We start from the raw sequence: 17311 nt of genomic DNA on the forward strand, positions 1-17311 counted from the left end.
TGTAGACGTGTGATGCTCAAAGACTAGATTACTGTCTGTGTGTGTCCCTATGTCCCTGACTACTGGGTCAGCACTAAGGGGTGTGTTGTCAATATTATAGTTACCAGGGATGGATGACTTCCCAATGGATACTATTATGCATTTCTTGGCATTTAGTTTTAGTCCATGGCTCTGACACCAGTTGTTTGTCTCTGTTAGCCCTTCCTGGAGAACATTTGTGTCAGTGTGAGATTCGATGGCAGCTCTTAATTTGCAATCATCTGCAAATTTTCTTAGCCAGACACTGTTGGCATTGGCCTTAACTTCAGAGAAGTAAATGCCAAAAAGGAATGGTCCTAAGACTGATCCCTGAGGGACTCCACTTGTAACTGGCCTCTTTGTAGAGGTGGACTCCCCAATTCTAACTTCCTGGGTCTTTTCTGTGAGCCATTTGACTATTCACCGGGTGACATACGGGTTTGTAATGAACCTCTTGAGTTTGTAAACAATGCCCAGGGTGGGGTGGGGGGTTATTGTGTCAAATGCCTTGGCCAGGTCAAGGTAGGCAGTGTGAGCCATTTTGCCCTCATCCATTGCTTTGGTGACCTTCTCAAAGAAGTCCATCAGGTTGAGTAGGCATGACCTGCCCTTGATGAAACCAAACTAGGTGTGGTCCAGTGTCTGGAGGTTTACCACATCTCTATTGATCATTTCCATGATAATTCTTTCCATGACTTTACATATAAGACTAGTGAGACTTATGGGTCTGTAGTTTCCATGGTCTGTAGATGGACCACCTTTGTGCAGAGGGATGACTGCTGCTGTTCTCCCATTCATGAGGCATGAAGCCTGTTTGGAGGCTACAGTTAAATAGCAATTCCAGAGGACCAGATAAGTCAAGTTTTGTGCTGTTTAGAAAGAATCCTGGGATACTGTCTGGGCCTATTAATGGAGTATGTGTGGCCTAAGAGAGAGGATTAAGGACCAGTTCCCTAGTGATAGCAGGGGGAGTTATATTTGATGGTATTTCCTGAGGGAAGGTTGGGGGGAGGGCTAAAGTTGGAGAACAATTTATTGGTCAGTAGGTTTGCCATATCTTCTGGCTCTATTTACAATGAGCTCTGCACACAATTGTGTAATGCCTTTGAGGCTGTGGACATAACTAAAGAATGCTGAAGAATGCCTTGTGGTTTTCCTTCTACAGGGAGGCCATATTTACCTCAAAATTGGATTTGGTAGACTTTATTTATCCTTTGAGTTTGTTTGTTTAGTTCGATGAGGGGGCTTTTATCTTGCTGGGTGCTGCACCTCTTAATTTTTGCCACGATTTTCTTTCATCTGTTATACAGCCGACTGATTTTTTGATTATGCCAGGGTGGCTTGTTTTGTTGAGTTAGTTCTGTACTTTATGCTGGGTACAGCTGCCTCTGTGCAACTGTTAACGCACTTGTATAGGAATTCTGTGAACAGTTCTGAATAGGCAGCAGTGTTCTTGGGGTTTATGGAGAGCTTGAAATTTTGCCAGTTTATCACTTAATAGCAGGAAGTTAGCCTTTGTAGTTCCTGAATATTCCAGGTTTAGCTGGGAGTCCAGGTTTTTTCTTTTAATTCAAAGGAGACCATTTTGTGGTCTGACCTTACTAGGGAAGGTATTATACTAGGGAGTGAGCATCATTCACCCAGATTAATGAAGACCAGATATAGTATGGTTGTACCCCTGGATGATGTATTGACAGTCTAATCCAGGGAGTTTGTGTTTACAAAATCCGGGAATCTCTGTGCCTATACATTTGGTGTTATATAGGATAAATATAAATATTATTATATATTGGATATAGAAAAATTTGCTCAGACTCCTCTATTTACAATCAATATAAGCAGGATCTTTCTAATAGATTTAAGGATCAGGGATACAGGGATGGTGATATCTGTAGAGCTAGCCAGTTTGCCTGTCAGCAGCGCAGATCTAATTTGCTTGTATGTAAGGGTGATCAGCCTGTTAGGAGGAATCAAGTTAGGCTAATTACCACGTATGGCAAAAATACACATTCATTTATGAATATCATCTCCAAGCATTGGAATATTCTTCAAGGGGAAGGCTCACTTATGGAACACATAGGATATAAATGTATTTATTCCTTTTGTAAGGGTCTCTCTCTAAGTTCTTTGTTCAACCATGACAAAAGGTGCCAGAATCTGGATAGGTTTTCTAGTCAGAGAACTATGACTGGGGAAAAACTGGTGGGTTGCAACCCATGTGGTCATTGTTCCAACTGTCCAAAGGTTTACAAAACTTGTAGTTTTACTAGCCAAAATACACCTCGTGTCTTTGATATTTCTTTTTTTGCCACCTGTAGTACCAATTGGGTGATATATTTCGTAAGTTGTACATCCCAGCATTTTATGTTGGACAAACATCCAGGCCACTCAGATTATGGATAAGTGAACATATGAGTGACATTAAGAACTGCAAACAATCTAGTGCATTACACAAACATATTTGTAAACACAAAACTGGTATATTTAGATTCACAGTTATTGATTGCATTACATATAAAACATAGGACAAGGCAGGATTGCATGAGATACTCAGTTTGAAAGAAAAGAAGTGGATTGTCAAGCTTGGTGGATTATTTCCACGTGGCTTGAACGAATACTTCTAAACCCTGAATACACACACACACATATATATATATATATATATATCTATATCTATATATATATATATATATATATATATATATATATATATATATATATATATATCTATATATATATATATATATATATATATATAGAGCTTTGTTGGAGGGTTATTTTGTTATACTTTTTTTGTTCACCGAGGAAGGCAGCTTTGCTGAAACCGGTATGATTTGATTTTGTGAGTTGGATCTGTATGTGTATTTTTAAATATACTATGTTCTAGTTTAATATATTTTTTTCACACCGATTTGTGCTGGCTCTTTTTTGGTCTATGTAATGAAAGTTGCCCATGAATAATTTATTAGGCTGGATGGTGAGTGTTTCCGATGAGTTTAAATACATGATATGGTTTCCTGGGTCATAGAAAGGGGCTTATAGCTTAAAAGGATGTGGTATGGGGTTTTGCCTTTGGTGATTTGAACGTGGAGAGGCTCAAGTGCATCATCCTGTTTGACCAGCCTTGAGGTTTATTTTTTTATGTAAATTGAGACATCTCCACCTTTAGTTCCTGTCTGTGTAGTAGCTGGTCTAAATGTGTGGAAAGCAACGTAGGCTTGCACTGCCTGGGTGCCTTTGTGGCTATAACGCATGTTTCATTGACTTCACAGACATCAGCATTCTCTAGGGTGATGAGAGCTTGTAGGGAGTGGAGTTTCTTGTTTATACTCCTAGCACTGAGCAGTAACACTTTTAGATTTTCTTGGGTTTGACTTGCTGTGTTGGAAGTACTTTCAGTTTGGCATTTTCTATAAAAGGCATTATGGGGGAAGACAATGTTTTAGCTAATATTCGAAAGCCCAGAAAGGAGAGGTGGAGACCATTCCTGGCAAAGCAGAATGGTCTGTAGACCAGCTCCTTCTATGCTGACAAATATTACACCCTCTTGGAATGAGATCAGAGATACACCAATTATTAAAGTGAGTCATCTTCTGTTCATATTGTGATACAATTTATTATTTATTTATTTATTTCCAGTTTGATAACCGGGGATGTCCACTGGGCCCCGAAAGCCGGTTTTCAGTGGAGACCCAGGAAGAAAAGCTCCATATTACAAACAAATTGCACAATTAAGCAATTTACAAGCAAGCAAAAAAAAAAATTGTATGCATTTGTATAGTTAGCACAGAAACAAAGCAAAAATCAGATACACATACATTTGAAATGCAAAAGAAGTAAACCAGAAGAGAAGTGTAGGAAAGAGACGGTGCAAAGAAGTAAAAGGAGAAGAAATGCCAGGTGGAGGAAACAAAGAACAATTAGATGAAGATTCATTTCATGTTCGTGGTCATATGCACGAAGAGGAATTATAGGCAGTAAGGATGTGAAGATATAGAGTATTTACATAGAGTTTATATAGGGAGAAAATTGTTAAAGAAGCTGAGGGAGGGGAGCTGAAGAAAGAGTTGGATGAAGAGGGGCAGGAGGGAGAATCATGAATAGGTGACGCTAGTGGATTTAGGCAGGACGTATACAATTACATTTCCAGTTTTGGGAGAGGTGGGAATGGAGTATGTAATAGGATCTAGGTAGAAAGTATACAATTACATTTCCAGTTTTGGGAGAGGTGGGAATGGAGTATGTGATAGGATCTAGGTAGGAAGTATACAATTACATTTCCAGTTTTGGGAGATGGGAATGGAGTAGAGATTTGAATTGTTCAGGGTTTGTAATGATTCCTAGCAGGGGAGGAAGCAAGTTCCATTTTTTTGCTATAGAATAAGAAAGTAGAAGGTGGCCAGGGGGTCGTTTAGGTTTGTGCACTGAAAGAAGATTTTGGTGGGCTGATCTTAGGGGTCTGAGAGGAGTGCAGAAAGGCAAGATATTAGTGCAGGGCAAGCAGTGGGTTTAAAGATTAGTTTGTGGGCAGTAGTAAGGTGAAGGTAGTCAAGATGATTAGGGAGTTCTAGCCATTGAAGACTATGGAGGGAGATGCAATGGTGTGTAGAATGAGTAGAATTAGTAGCGAATTTGGCGATTTTGTTGTAGCAACTTTCTAGTTTTGAGGAGATAGAAGCTGTGAGATTGGTTAGAAGAGGAGCACCATACAATATAGAGAAGTTAAATGCTGCTCAATGCTAGGCTCATACCAGCATGGGACACCTATTCTGAATGTTCCATGATGTCTCTCTTCATATCGTCTAGGGAGGTACATCTCAGATCATTTACACCCACATAAGCTATTACTGAGTCATACTAGTACTTGTGGTCCAGTGACGTGAGTCTCTGCATAATGTTGCAGATCCTGGCCCCTGATAAGCATCTGACTATGATGTTTTCCTTACCCAGCCTGATGAGAGGGACATGTTGGATTGTGTGGTGGCTTGTCTTATGGGCTTACACATAGAGGCCCCATGAGATCTGGCTGTATGTGTTGATGCAGGTGTCATTTTGAAAGAGTGCATTGGGGCTGCTGAAGATGTTTGTTTTGTGTACTTTGTTTAGGTGGTCTTTGGGATTTAGAAAGGTTACATTTAAGTGCCTCAGCATATGTGCTCTATGTTTCTGCTTTGAACTGTGTGTGATGGGTGCACCCTGATTGACATTCGGAATGCTTTCATGTCAGAGGTTTGCCTCCAGTGACATTATGTAAATATATCTCTCACATACCTTATCAGTTTGTTTGAGAATTAGCTGGTTGTCAGTAAACAAGAGGCAATTTCTGCTTTGCCTCAGGGATGCCCATATCTGCTAAGCTGGCAGCAGAGGTAATATAAAATAATGTCAGGAATATCTGGTTTGCAACTCTGGGGTAGTGCTTATCACTGCAAACTAGTTGCCCCTGTGTAACTTGGTATTACTGAAATTTCAAGGGGCTTTTACAGGAAAAAAATGTCAGCTCAGGGTGTCTACGCCTATACAGGATACTGCCAAACCCTTGAGGGGAAACAAGTAGATCCTGATGATTTATGGATGATATATTTAGGGAAATATTCTGATGTTAGGTTAGACAGCTAATCAAGCAGTACTTACTGAAAAGAAAGAATTAGCTTGTCAAGAATGATGAAAAGAGGGGAGTCACATGAACGGCTACTGCCTGGCGACTACTAGTGCTGGTCTCAGCACAGCTTCACACTGCTGCGATACAGGGGCTCTTTTGCATCTTCTCTCACCAGATGCACATAAAATAGCACCGATCCCCAGACAGGAAGCAGGCGCCAGCAGGCCATAGGCTCTTTGTTGATTAACAGCCTTATCCCAGATGATGCAAGGGTCTGTATGCTTGTTGTATCCTTATCCTGGAAGCTGCCTTGAATAGCAGCCAGACCAGTTAGAAAGGTCCCACACTGACACTCATTGTTCAATCAGAGGTAGTCAGGAATCAGTGCCCTGTGCTGCTACTCTCATCAAGAGCAAAATATAAGTTAAAATTCCAAACATGAATCTATGAAACAGTTGTCAGGCTTTCTGGTGATCAGCAGTCTCCAGGAATAATGTCCTGTTATGCTCATTTTGTCACCAGAAACACTAATCCCAGGATAAATACCGAGCTCTCCAGTAATTAGTGGTCTTGGACTAGATGTTGCAGATTTTAATGGTAAGATGGAAACATGGATTAACATCCTAAGACTTGCAGTGTGCACTAAGGAGTTAAATATGAAAGAGGAGGTAACTTAAGCTTTAGCAATCCAAGGGGATTGCCTCTGATTTTAAAAGAGCAAGATATATTGGAAGGGGGAGGGTACTTAGTATTCTGGTGCTATGGAGTACAGTGGGATGACCAATAAATTTTATTAGCTGAAGGGGCATGATTTCACAAAATGATAATTTTATGCTTACTGATGGCCAATAAAAAAGGAGAGGGGAGGAAATATGTGGTCAAATTAACATAAGGGGCAGGCAGCTAAGAGACAACTGACTTTAAAAACATAGCAGCTCTAGGGTGGGAGGATTGGGAGGATTGGGAAATGTATTTTCTGTGTGACTGACAAGATACACAGCTGTGGTCTCTTTCCTAGCTGAAATGTGCAGTTTAAAGCAGAATACAAGTAAAACACAGTATAAAGAAAATGCACCATTATGTACAAAACAGAAGAGGGCAATAAAGCAATACAAATTACAAGAAAGCAAAAACAATTATAGCACTCAATGGCAAAGCCTATGTGAGCTTTTCCAGTAAAGCTATAGTGGTATAAAAACAAAAAGTAAACTGTTAAAAAGGAACTTTACAATTATTCCAAACAAACATTAAAAAAACTTATGTACTTAAAGGAATATTTGCTTTTTGATGCAGATACTGCAGAAGGACTCGGTGATTTACAACTAAAAAGTCAACTGTTCTAGTTAAGTAACATCTAAGTAGCGAGACATGGAGATCACATGACTCATAAAAAAACATGAAAACATAAATTATTTCCTTAATAGGAATAATGTCTTATAGAAATGAGAGTTATAGTTGAGATTTTTATCTACTGTTTTAAGTGTTTGATTTGTTGGCTTTGCCCTTGGGATTAGATCTGGCTAGTTTAAATACATTTTGCTGTAGCTTCCACTATCCCAGTGCATTGTTTATGTAATAAAAACACAATTACCTCCATAAAGTGCTCCTGAAACAGCAGTGATTTCACCTAAAGGCCAAGGTGTTCAAACTGGATACTAATAGTTAAGCTCCTGAGACCGTAAGGCAAACTGAGTTTTATCTGCCTGTCTGTTAACCTGGTATGTAAATTCGTGCATTGGCACTTTTTGGCTATGACCAAGGCCAATGACAGACATTATACATAAGTGATGTGACTAGAGCATTGGAGATTAATTACTCAGATCGGATGCCACTACTGATTGGAGATGTGCATTACTGCTTAAGAACAGCAGTAAATGTAAAATAAGGAAAGCTCCAAAACAGAATTTTATCACCTTCTTCTTTCAGCATTTCCTGGTTAAGGGTCGCCACAGGGGATCACATGTCTGCTATTGATTGGCAGTAGTGTTTTTACAGTGTCAAATTGCCAGCCTGGCACCCAGCCTTCCACGGAAGGCACACACATGCACATACTCACACCTAGAGCCAATTTAGAGTGTCCAATCCACTTACAGCATGCCTTTGGGATGTAGGAGGAAACTGGAGCACCCAGAGGAAACCCATGCGACCACAGGGAGGACATGCAGACTCCACACACAAGGCACCCCAGTCGAGGATCGAACTGGAGAACCTCTTGCTGTGAGGTGACAATGCTAACCTTTGCACCACCATGGCTGCCCCAAAACAGAATTATATGCAGTTTACAAATTTTTTGTTTATTAAAGTTAACAGAATAGTCCATTATTACTGGGAGTATGTCAAAGCATTGTTTTGCACTGATAAATGTTAATACACAGATCAGTGCAAATTAGTGACATAATCAAAGAAGTAACTGAGAATTATTCATTGCCCATTAAAAAATAAAAAGGTATGCGGGAAAAGAAGCTTGGGGCCATAGGGGTTGCAATGAAAACTGGATGGATGGTTATTATAGTCAATGTTAAAGAGACCGGTCTCATTTAGAATGACATCCTTCCTCAAAAGATAGATTATTGGCCAAATGGAGTAGGATATGATAATGCCCAACTTTTACATGCAATTGGGGGGGTATGGCTAGGACATGGCTGGTATTCCTTTTACCCATATGGCTACCTTCGGTGCTGGGCAAAGAGATCCATGCTGATTTAAATATCAGGAGAACTTAAAGGGTCTTTTTACAGACCTTGGCAAAATAGACATTCTCTCAGCACTGTGGTCATTAGATTCTCCTGGTACTAGGATGAGGAGTCACTATTAAGCATAGCATGGTCCAAAAGTTGGTTTCTGTGCAAATACAAATTGAACCAATTTGACAGTGACTATTTGTAGGTGGTTCAACAACTTGGATAAAAGTTTGGTCCTTTGCTTTGTTCTCAAGCAACAAGATTTTAAGTTCTTCATGAGGTATCCTTCCCTGCTCTGTCAACAATAGCAATTTGAGACTGCTGCTGCTTCTGACCAGGACACTGAAGAAGCTGCTGCTGAGCAGGACTGTGATGAAGCTGCTGCAGAGCAGGACTGTGATGAAGCTGCTGCAGAGCAGGACTGTGATGAAGCTGCTGCAGAGCAGGACTTTGATGAAGCTGCTGCTGCTGAGCAGGACTTTGATGAAGCTGCTGCTGCTGAGCAGGACTTTGATGAAGCTGCTGCTGCTGACCAGGACTTTGATGAAGCTGCTGCTGCTGAGCAGGACTTTGAAGCTGCTGATGATGATCAAGACTTTGATGAAACTGCTGCTGCTGCTGCTGAGCAGGACTTTGATGAAGCTGCTGCTGCTGAGCAGGACTTTGATGAAGCTGCTGATGATGATCAAGACTTTGATGAAACTGCTGCTGCTGAGCAGGACTTTTTGAAGCTGCTGCTGCTGAACAGGACTTTGATGAAGCTGCTGATGATGAGCAGGACTTTGATGAAGCTGCTGCTGAGCAGGACTTTGATGAAGCTGCTGCTGCTGAGCAGGACTTTGATGAAGCTGCTGCTGCTGCTGAGCAGGACTTTGATGAAGCTGCTGATGATGATCAAGACTTTGATGAAACTGCTGCTGCTGCTGAGCAGGACTTTTTGAAGCTGCTGCTGAGCAGGACTTTGATGAAGCTGCTGCTGCTGAGCAGGACTTTGATAAAGCTGCTGATGATGAGCAGGACTTTGATAAAGCTGCTGATGATGAGCAGGAGTTTGATGAAGCTGCTGCTGAGCAGGACTTTGACGAAGCTGCTGCTGCTGAGCAGGACTTTGATGAAGCTGGTGCACTCAGCTGCATGCCATTGGAGTAAATAGAGCAGAGCTTTCTTTGCTAAAACTCTTTCCCCAGCATGGACAAATAGGATCGAAATAGGGAAGAGTGACCTGAAAATGATTTCTACAATCCAGACCTAGAAGAGTGGAAGACCACAGAATTACATAAAAATCCTAATGGTCTGTGTGGATGGCATTTCCTGTTTTGTTGGGCTTCAGCTGTCTACATTCTTTTGTAGATCTGGCCACAAATGTCTGCTTGACCCTGATATTACACTTCACACGGTCTTTAAATTATGGTATTTTAGCATTTTAACTTTAAGAAAATACCTTTTTCATACATTAACCATGACAAGCTGCAAGCTATTTGACTTTTTACGTGACAAATGTGAGGGGTGGAGAAAACACTAGCAATCACAAGTACGTAAGTATGTCGCACAAGTAAAATTCACCCTCTTCATTTAACTAATTGTGCACTGCCCTCTAATACCAATGAAAATCTAAAGAATGTAGTTGGGAATCCTATGTCTGTTTACAATCAATAGTGGTTACGGAGAGGGTATAGTGAAAGGCTATTCCTATAATCATTAGAAATACCTGACTTGACTCCAGCACGACAAATAGAGAATAAAAGCACATGTAAAACTGGGATCTCTTACCCCACTATCTCTGAAATCAAAGCTGACTTTACTTCTACTCCAGGCTGTGGATTGTTACATTTCTGTTTACTACCTGACGTCTGATAATATTGTAGCAGACAGTGTGTTGCATGGGTCCTCTTATCAGAAACACGGATTTTCCGTTTGTCTGTGGAGAATACCGGTCAATCCCAAATTTGGACTTTGAGTACTAGAAAACAGGATTTTTCTCAAATTTGGCATTTTAAACCAAAACACTGTTCACCGCAACCTTCCATCTCATATTTACTGTTTATTGTACTGTCAGTCTGCTTAATTGACTGTTCTGTACCTATAATCTTTTAATTTTGGATATATATAGATGCATTTGAAAATTATAACAAAATCATGATAATGAACAAAAACTATAGATAAAAGCATGGATGTAATTCCTAGATTTCATCTCATGAAAAAGGAATTTCATTTTTTGACAATTATAAATCAGTGTCCCTAGTTTTCATGAATGGCGGCATGTGGTTTTACAGTTTTCTCCTCTCATGTTCCTGTTATTAGCCACTGTCTATAGTTGCACGCTTGATATGTGTGTGTATTTTTTTTGCATGTATTATGTGATAAAGATTAGCATGAAGGAGTGGACTTTGTCCCCTTCCATGCCTGCCAACCATCAGTCTTTGTACGATTAACTGACTCGTCTCCTGATGTGTAATCACTATTCACGGTAGACTGTCTCCCAAGCAGCCATCATAGTTTTGTGTTATACAGTGCATTCCTTCAGTAGGTAACCACAGTATGGTCAATTGATCCAGTAGACCATCACGGATGAGAAAGCATCATGTACTCCCTCTTATGGTCATCTCACATGTGCTAAACTCTTGGCTAGGCTTATAAGGGCCTCAGGGCCAATAGCCTAGTAACCTCCTATGATGCTCACTATTCTGTCAGTCCTCAAGCTGACCATGCTGAGGCCTTTGTCCTTCTAACAGATAGGCCCGATGGGAAGGATTTTGTGGGATACATTGCTTCTGTTTTAGAGTGTCTAGTTCTTATTCTCAGCCGATGGACTTTACTGTCCCCAGCTGCCAGCTCACTTAGCCTGGACTTAGCCACACTAGTAGGGATATTCTGAGATAGTAATCAAGCATAGCTGATAAACAGTCCTGTTTCAGCTGTCATTCGCTCTTGGATATTTACTTTTACAATGGTAGAGACTTCTGATGGGGTCAATTTGCATCACTGCTTTAAATGTATGTACTGATGTAAACACTCCAACAGCTGACTTTGTAGTTATATGTTCCAGGCTTTAACATATAGGGGTCTGTAGTCTAATTAATGAGTCTGGGGGGGCATTATCTTAAGGCTTTACGCAGTGACATGTTTCCCATTTGATCATAACATTTGATTATTGTCTATGCCTACAAATGTGTGCATATGTTTTACTGAGAGTATGACAGATTAGTGTTTGAGGTGATCAAACACAAGTGATTGAAATAATCCACTGGGAAAAAAATAGTATCATGCACAAACCTTTCCAAAAGTGTTGTTTGCAGGGGGTCAAGGCACTCTGCCCTCTCCATGTCTATATATATATATATATATATATATATATATATATATATATATATATATATATACACACACACACACACAACTCTGAGATGGGAAAAGAGAGGGGAAGCAACAGATTGCTACAACCCTGTTGTACTCTGATCATCAAAAAACAACTACCTGCACTCTCTGATCAGCTGACTTTATGAAGGGCTGTGCTGCTGCTCAGGCACATACCTGATTTTCAGGTATTGGGCCACTTAAAATAATCCATTTTAGGGATCCCGTCATATTCGGCTAGCTAGCTGCTGTGCCAGTGGTCAGATGTTAATGTTACTGTTTTCCTAAGTAGCCAGAAAGTCAGTGTCTGTTTACTGTTTAGTGGGTTTGCTGGCAGAGGGGGGGAGTCTGTTACAGGCATTAAACAGTGTTTTTTGCGACTTGTCTTTCTGATGTGTTTGCTCTCCTTTATTAGGTGTCATAAAAGTGTGGGGTGCTTGTTTTGTATGTGAGCTAGAAATTCGCATGCGGCCTTCTTTAGCTCCTTTTCAGAGGTAGCTTGACAGACTGATTCAGATATTTTTCAGGGGTGCACACTGTCTTTGTTTTTTTTTTTTTTTTATTCTTTCCTTAGTGCAGTAAGACCTTCCGGTGTGTCTGTTGAGCCATGATATAGTTGGTATACAAATAATATGTCTGTAAATGGAGTTTATCTGGCATGGGATTCAGGACCAAACTTATGGAGGTTAACTTTTTCTCTGTGAGTAGTAACCCTGGCATCCCATGCTCAGTGAAACATTTGATTTACTCTTCCATGTTCTCTTTGCACCCCCTGATACTCTCCTCATAAGTACTGGTTTTGATGTTACATTTTCTCCTGGTTTCTTTATTCTTTTCTTAGGTTTCTTTAATGGTTACCCATCTACTTGAAAGGCTGACAAAAATTATTTGCACGTTAGCTGCTCCTCAGACACACAGGTGGCCTGAAGGTAGCTGCTCCTCAGACACACAGGTGGCCTGAAGGTAGCTGCTCCTCAGACACACAGGTGGCCTGAAGGTAGCTGCTCCTCAGACACACAGGTGGCCTGAAGGTAGCTGCTCCTCAGACACACAGGTGGCCTGAAGGTAGCTGCTCCTCAGACACACAGGTGGCCTGAAGGTAGCTGCTCCTCAGACACACAGGTGGCCTGAAGGTACATTGCCCACTTCAGGTTCAACATTTGCCTTAGATCTGGCGGCATGTACTACTATCAATTGTCATTTCTAGAATTTGCTGATGTCCCGTCAATCCCCCCTTTCATATAATAGGATGGGCAAAGGACCCCCCCCCACACCTTCTGTGAGCAGAATATGAAAAAGAGGTGTTGGAGGTGTATCCTCTGCAAAGTCCATTAGTCCATACTGGGAGAAGTTTTATTTCTCCAGTATTTGTGGTAGCAACATTTCCTCATGTATTGACTGTACATACTCTGAGTCTCACTTTATGGATGAAATAGTAACAAATCCATTACATTGTTACTAACCTCTCACTAACTCATGTCTATGCCCCTGCACCTCACCTGTATGATCTATATTAAAAAATACATTACGTTGTTACTAACCTGGCAGTAACTCATGGATGTGCCCCTGCACCACACCTGTATGATCTTCATTAACAAGTACATTACATTGTTACTAACCTCTCCCTAACTCATGGCTATACCCCTGCACCTCACCTGTATGATCTATATTAGCAAGTATGTTACATTGTTACTAACCTCTCCCTAATTCATAGCTGTGCCCCTGCACCACACCTGTCTGATCTATAGTAACAAATACATTACATTACATTGTTACTAACCTCTCCCTAACTCATGGCTGTTCCCCTGCACCTCACCTGTTTGATCTATACTAACAAATACATTACATTGTTACTAACCTGGCACTAACTCATGGATGTGCCCCTGCACCACACCTGTATGATCTTCATTAACAAATACGTTACATTGTTACTTACCTCTCACTAACTCATGGCTATGCCCCCTGCACCTCACCTGTATGATTTATATTAACAGATATATTACATTGTTACTAACCACTCACTAACTCATGGTTATTCCCATGCACCTCACCTGTATAATCTATGTTCTCAAATATGCTACATTGTTACTAACCTGTCACTAACTCGTGAATGTGGCCCTGCACCTCACCTGTAAGATCTATATTAACAAATACATTACATTGTTACTAACCTCTCATTAACTCATGGATGTGCCCCTGCACCTCACCTATATGATCTATATTAACGAGTATGTTGCATGATCACTAAGTGGGCCCATGGAGATGGACCTACTGCTGGGTAGGAGCTTTTATTTTGGACATTTCACCTTCCAGCCCTACTTTAGAGGAGGTCACACAGGTTGTTGGCTGCCAGCCGTTTAGCCATTAGCAGAGCTGCAGCGGAGTCTGGTAGTTTTTATTTTATTTTATGTTTCAACCCATTAATTGAGAGGTACTTCTGTTGTATTCTGGAAATGGTTTCTACTCCCACCCTAACATGTTAACATGGAAGAGGTAGCTGAACTTGAAGTGTCACTTTAGAGGGTATTTTGAACAAAGTCAATCCGCTTAGGCTGAATGCTTTTCCAATTCGCTTTATTGAAATAAAATAAAGTGTTTGAAATTTAAAATACGCTTTTGGTCCTAAAACAGTATTCGGACTTCTTCAGACTAACTGACAAACACCTGCGTTATGATAAGAAGTTGTTTAAATAACACATTTTCGCTCCATGAAAATAGTTCATGACGTAATTTCTTAAAGTAAAACTTCTAATAGCACTATTAAAGCAGTGATGGTATCAGTATCACTATTAAAAATACATACGTTTATTTATTAAAATACAATTAAAAAGTGCTTTACTTATATTATGAATTTAATATACTGAAAAAATACTAAAAATAATCACAAACTGAATCTTTGTATTAATAAAATTTCATCAAAATTTGTTTATATATGATTTTAATGAATCTATTATTGGCAAATCCGACTTAATGCCTTCACGAACCCTGGATTGAATGAAAAATGTTCACTGATGTGCCTGTTAAAATTAGGAAGTCTGGATCGATAATCTATATTAAAGTAGAATATATTTAGAACACCCTGAATTAATTTGTATTTAATCCCCTAATTTTTGCCCTCATTCTTTATTATAAGTTTTCAACAAAAACATGTAAGTTTTTATAGAAAATTATGTGTTTATTATTAAAACATATAAAATAAAAATCTATATAGATATCACATAAAAATCAAAGATGAAAATTTAAATTAAAATTAATAATTAAAAATTAAAAATTAAATATATATATAAAAATCCAAAGAGAGAATTTATCTTTATGGTTCAATCACCATTCATGAATATATGTCATAACATGCAGCCTTTCTTTAAAGTTCTGTGCACCATTATTCATTTATTTATTTATTTAATTGATGATTATTTTCTCATCCATTTATTCAAATAATTTATTCATAGTAACGCTCCTTAGATGAATTAAAATCATATATAAACAAATTTTGATGAAATGTTATTAATAATACAAAGATTCAGTTTGTGATTATTTTTAGTATTTTTTCAGTATATTAAATTCATAATATAAGTAAAGCACTTTTTAATTGTATTTTAATAAAGAAACGTATGTATTTTTAATAGTGATACTGATACCATCACTGCTTTAATAGTGCTATTAGAAGTTTTACTTTAAAAAATTACTTCATGAACTATTTTCATGGCGCGAAAATGTGTTATTTAAACAACTTCTTATCATTACACAGATGTTTGTCAGTTAGTCTGAAGAAGTCCGAATACTGTTTTAGGACGAAAAGTGTATTTTAAATTTCAAACGCTTCATTTTATTTCAATAAAGCGAATTGGAAAAGCGTTCAGCCTAAGCGGATTGACTTTGTTCAAAGTTCGTGTTTTTGTAGTAGTTGATTTTAGAGGGTATTGTTAAGTTCATTAGTACTGTGTCATGGAGCATTCATGGCTTTTGTAGTCCTGTTAAAAAATCAGAGATGTTCAAGAATTTAAACATTGTGAAACTGGCAGTATGAATGTTAGATGTGATCTGTTTTGGTACTTTTCACTACTAGGTTGCCCTTTAGGATTCAGCAGGGATCGTCCAACAAACAGCGTATTCTGGGTAGAACAAGAAAGTTGAATGCCCACTAACTTCCTTTGGGACAAGTCACACTGGTATCCAGTAGGGGCCTGAAAACAAGTAAAAGAGTCTTTGCTTCTCTCCATTGTACAAGCTTGTGTTGTTAATTAACTTGGTTGGTTCACCCAACAAATGTCCCTCCTGTACTGGAAGATTCACATTAGCGACAGCATCAAAGGTAACCATAACGCCAACTGAACGTAACTGATAACCAAAGAAAACTGTCACGGCAGAAGCACAAAGAAATGCCCCTGCTGTGGTACCCAAAGACATCACAGAACAGACAGTGGAAAATGTAAATAAAAAAATGTTATTGCAGTCATTAAACACTTTCATTTTAAAATAAAACTTCTTCAGAATAACAAATACACTTCTAAACTAGTATTTATATAGGGTCTATATTATATGCTCGAAGGCTTAAAACTTCGACTCTCATATGATCGACACCATATGAGCAAAGTTTTAAAACTTCGAACAAATAATAAAAAATAAAAAAAAAAACTATCTTGAATGCTTTCCCCCCTGCCCCCCCCCCCACTACTTAAATACACCAACTCTGAGATTGCACTATGTTGAAGTAGAGGGAAATATTCCCTACGGCGATCTCCGTTGAAACTTGCAAGCTTTCAAAAGTTTGCTCATATGGTGTCAACCATATGAGGGTCGAACTTTTAAATGAAATTTCTAATGGAACCCTTTATACAGAATACAAAGTAATTCATTAAAGCAGACTTTTTACATCACTTCCTGTTACTTTCCCAAAACGTAGTGACAGACCACTATTTTCTATTTTATTTGATACAATTTACCGCCCATAAATTAAAAAAATACAGTTTAAGAATCCTACCTAATCCAGAATAGTCATAAATATACATATATTGGTCTAACTATTATCGAAAACCCACTTCACCGAACTGCAAAAAGACTAGGCGACTTTGCCGAAAAATGATTTTTTTCTAATGTTCACATCACTGGAGTTTTACTCCTGGAAAGGAGACCCTTGACCACCAGGTAAAAAAGGGGCATGTAAAGCCCACCCAAGTGAGGGACTGAGCACCCCCACACCCCCCTAACTAAATAAACTAACTTTGGTTTTGCACTATAATGGTGAAAAGGACAAATTTTCCCATGATAGCCAAGTGCCTCTTTTCTGGAGTAAAACGCCAGTGATGTGAATGTTCGAAAAATCAGTATTCTGCAAAGTCATCTCGTCTTTTTGCAGTTTGATGGGTTTTTCAGTACCAGCTTATATAGAGGTATGTAGTTAAAAAAAAAAATCTTAACTACAGATAGTTTTGGGGATTCTGTGGGCAATCAGAAGATGTCTGGATTCAGAAAGAAGAATACATTTAATCCCCCTCTCCACCAAATGCTAGCTAATTCTGACACATTGGTGGAACAGGAGATTAGACAGTATGTTAACAAAACATGGAAGATTTCTAATGTCAGTTAAGACAAAAGGAAACTTTTATCTGAGATATTTAAAAACAAAGCTATCTATATTATGAAACCTGATAATGGG

The sequence above is a fragment of the Protopterus annectens genome, chromosome 15.part0, assembly GCF_019279795.1.
Source record: "Protopterus annectens isolate FY-2018-M chromosome 15.part0, PAN1.0, whole genome shotgun sequence".
In the NCBI taxonomy this organism is placed as follows: Eukaryota; Metazoa; Chordata; order Ceratodontiformes; family Protopteridae; genus Protopterus; species Protopterus annectens.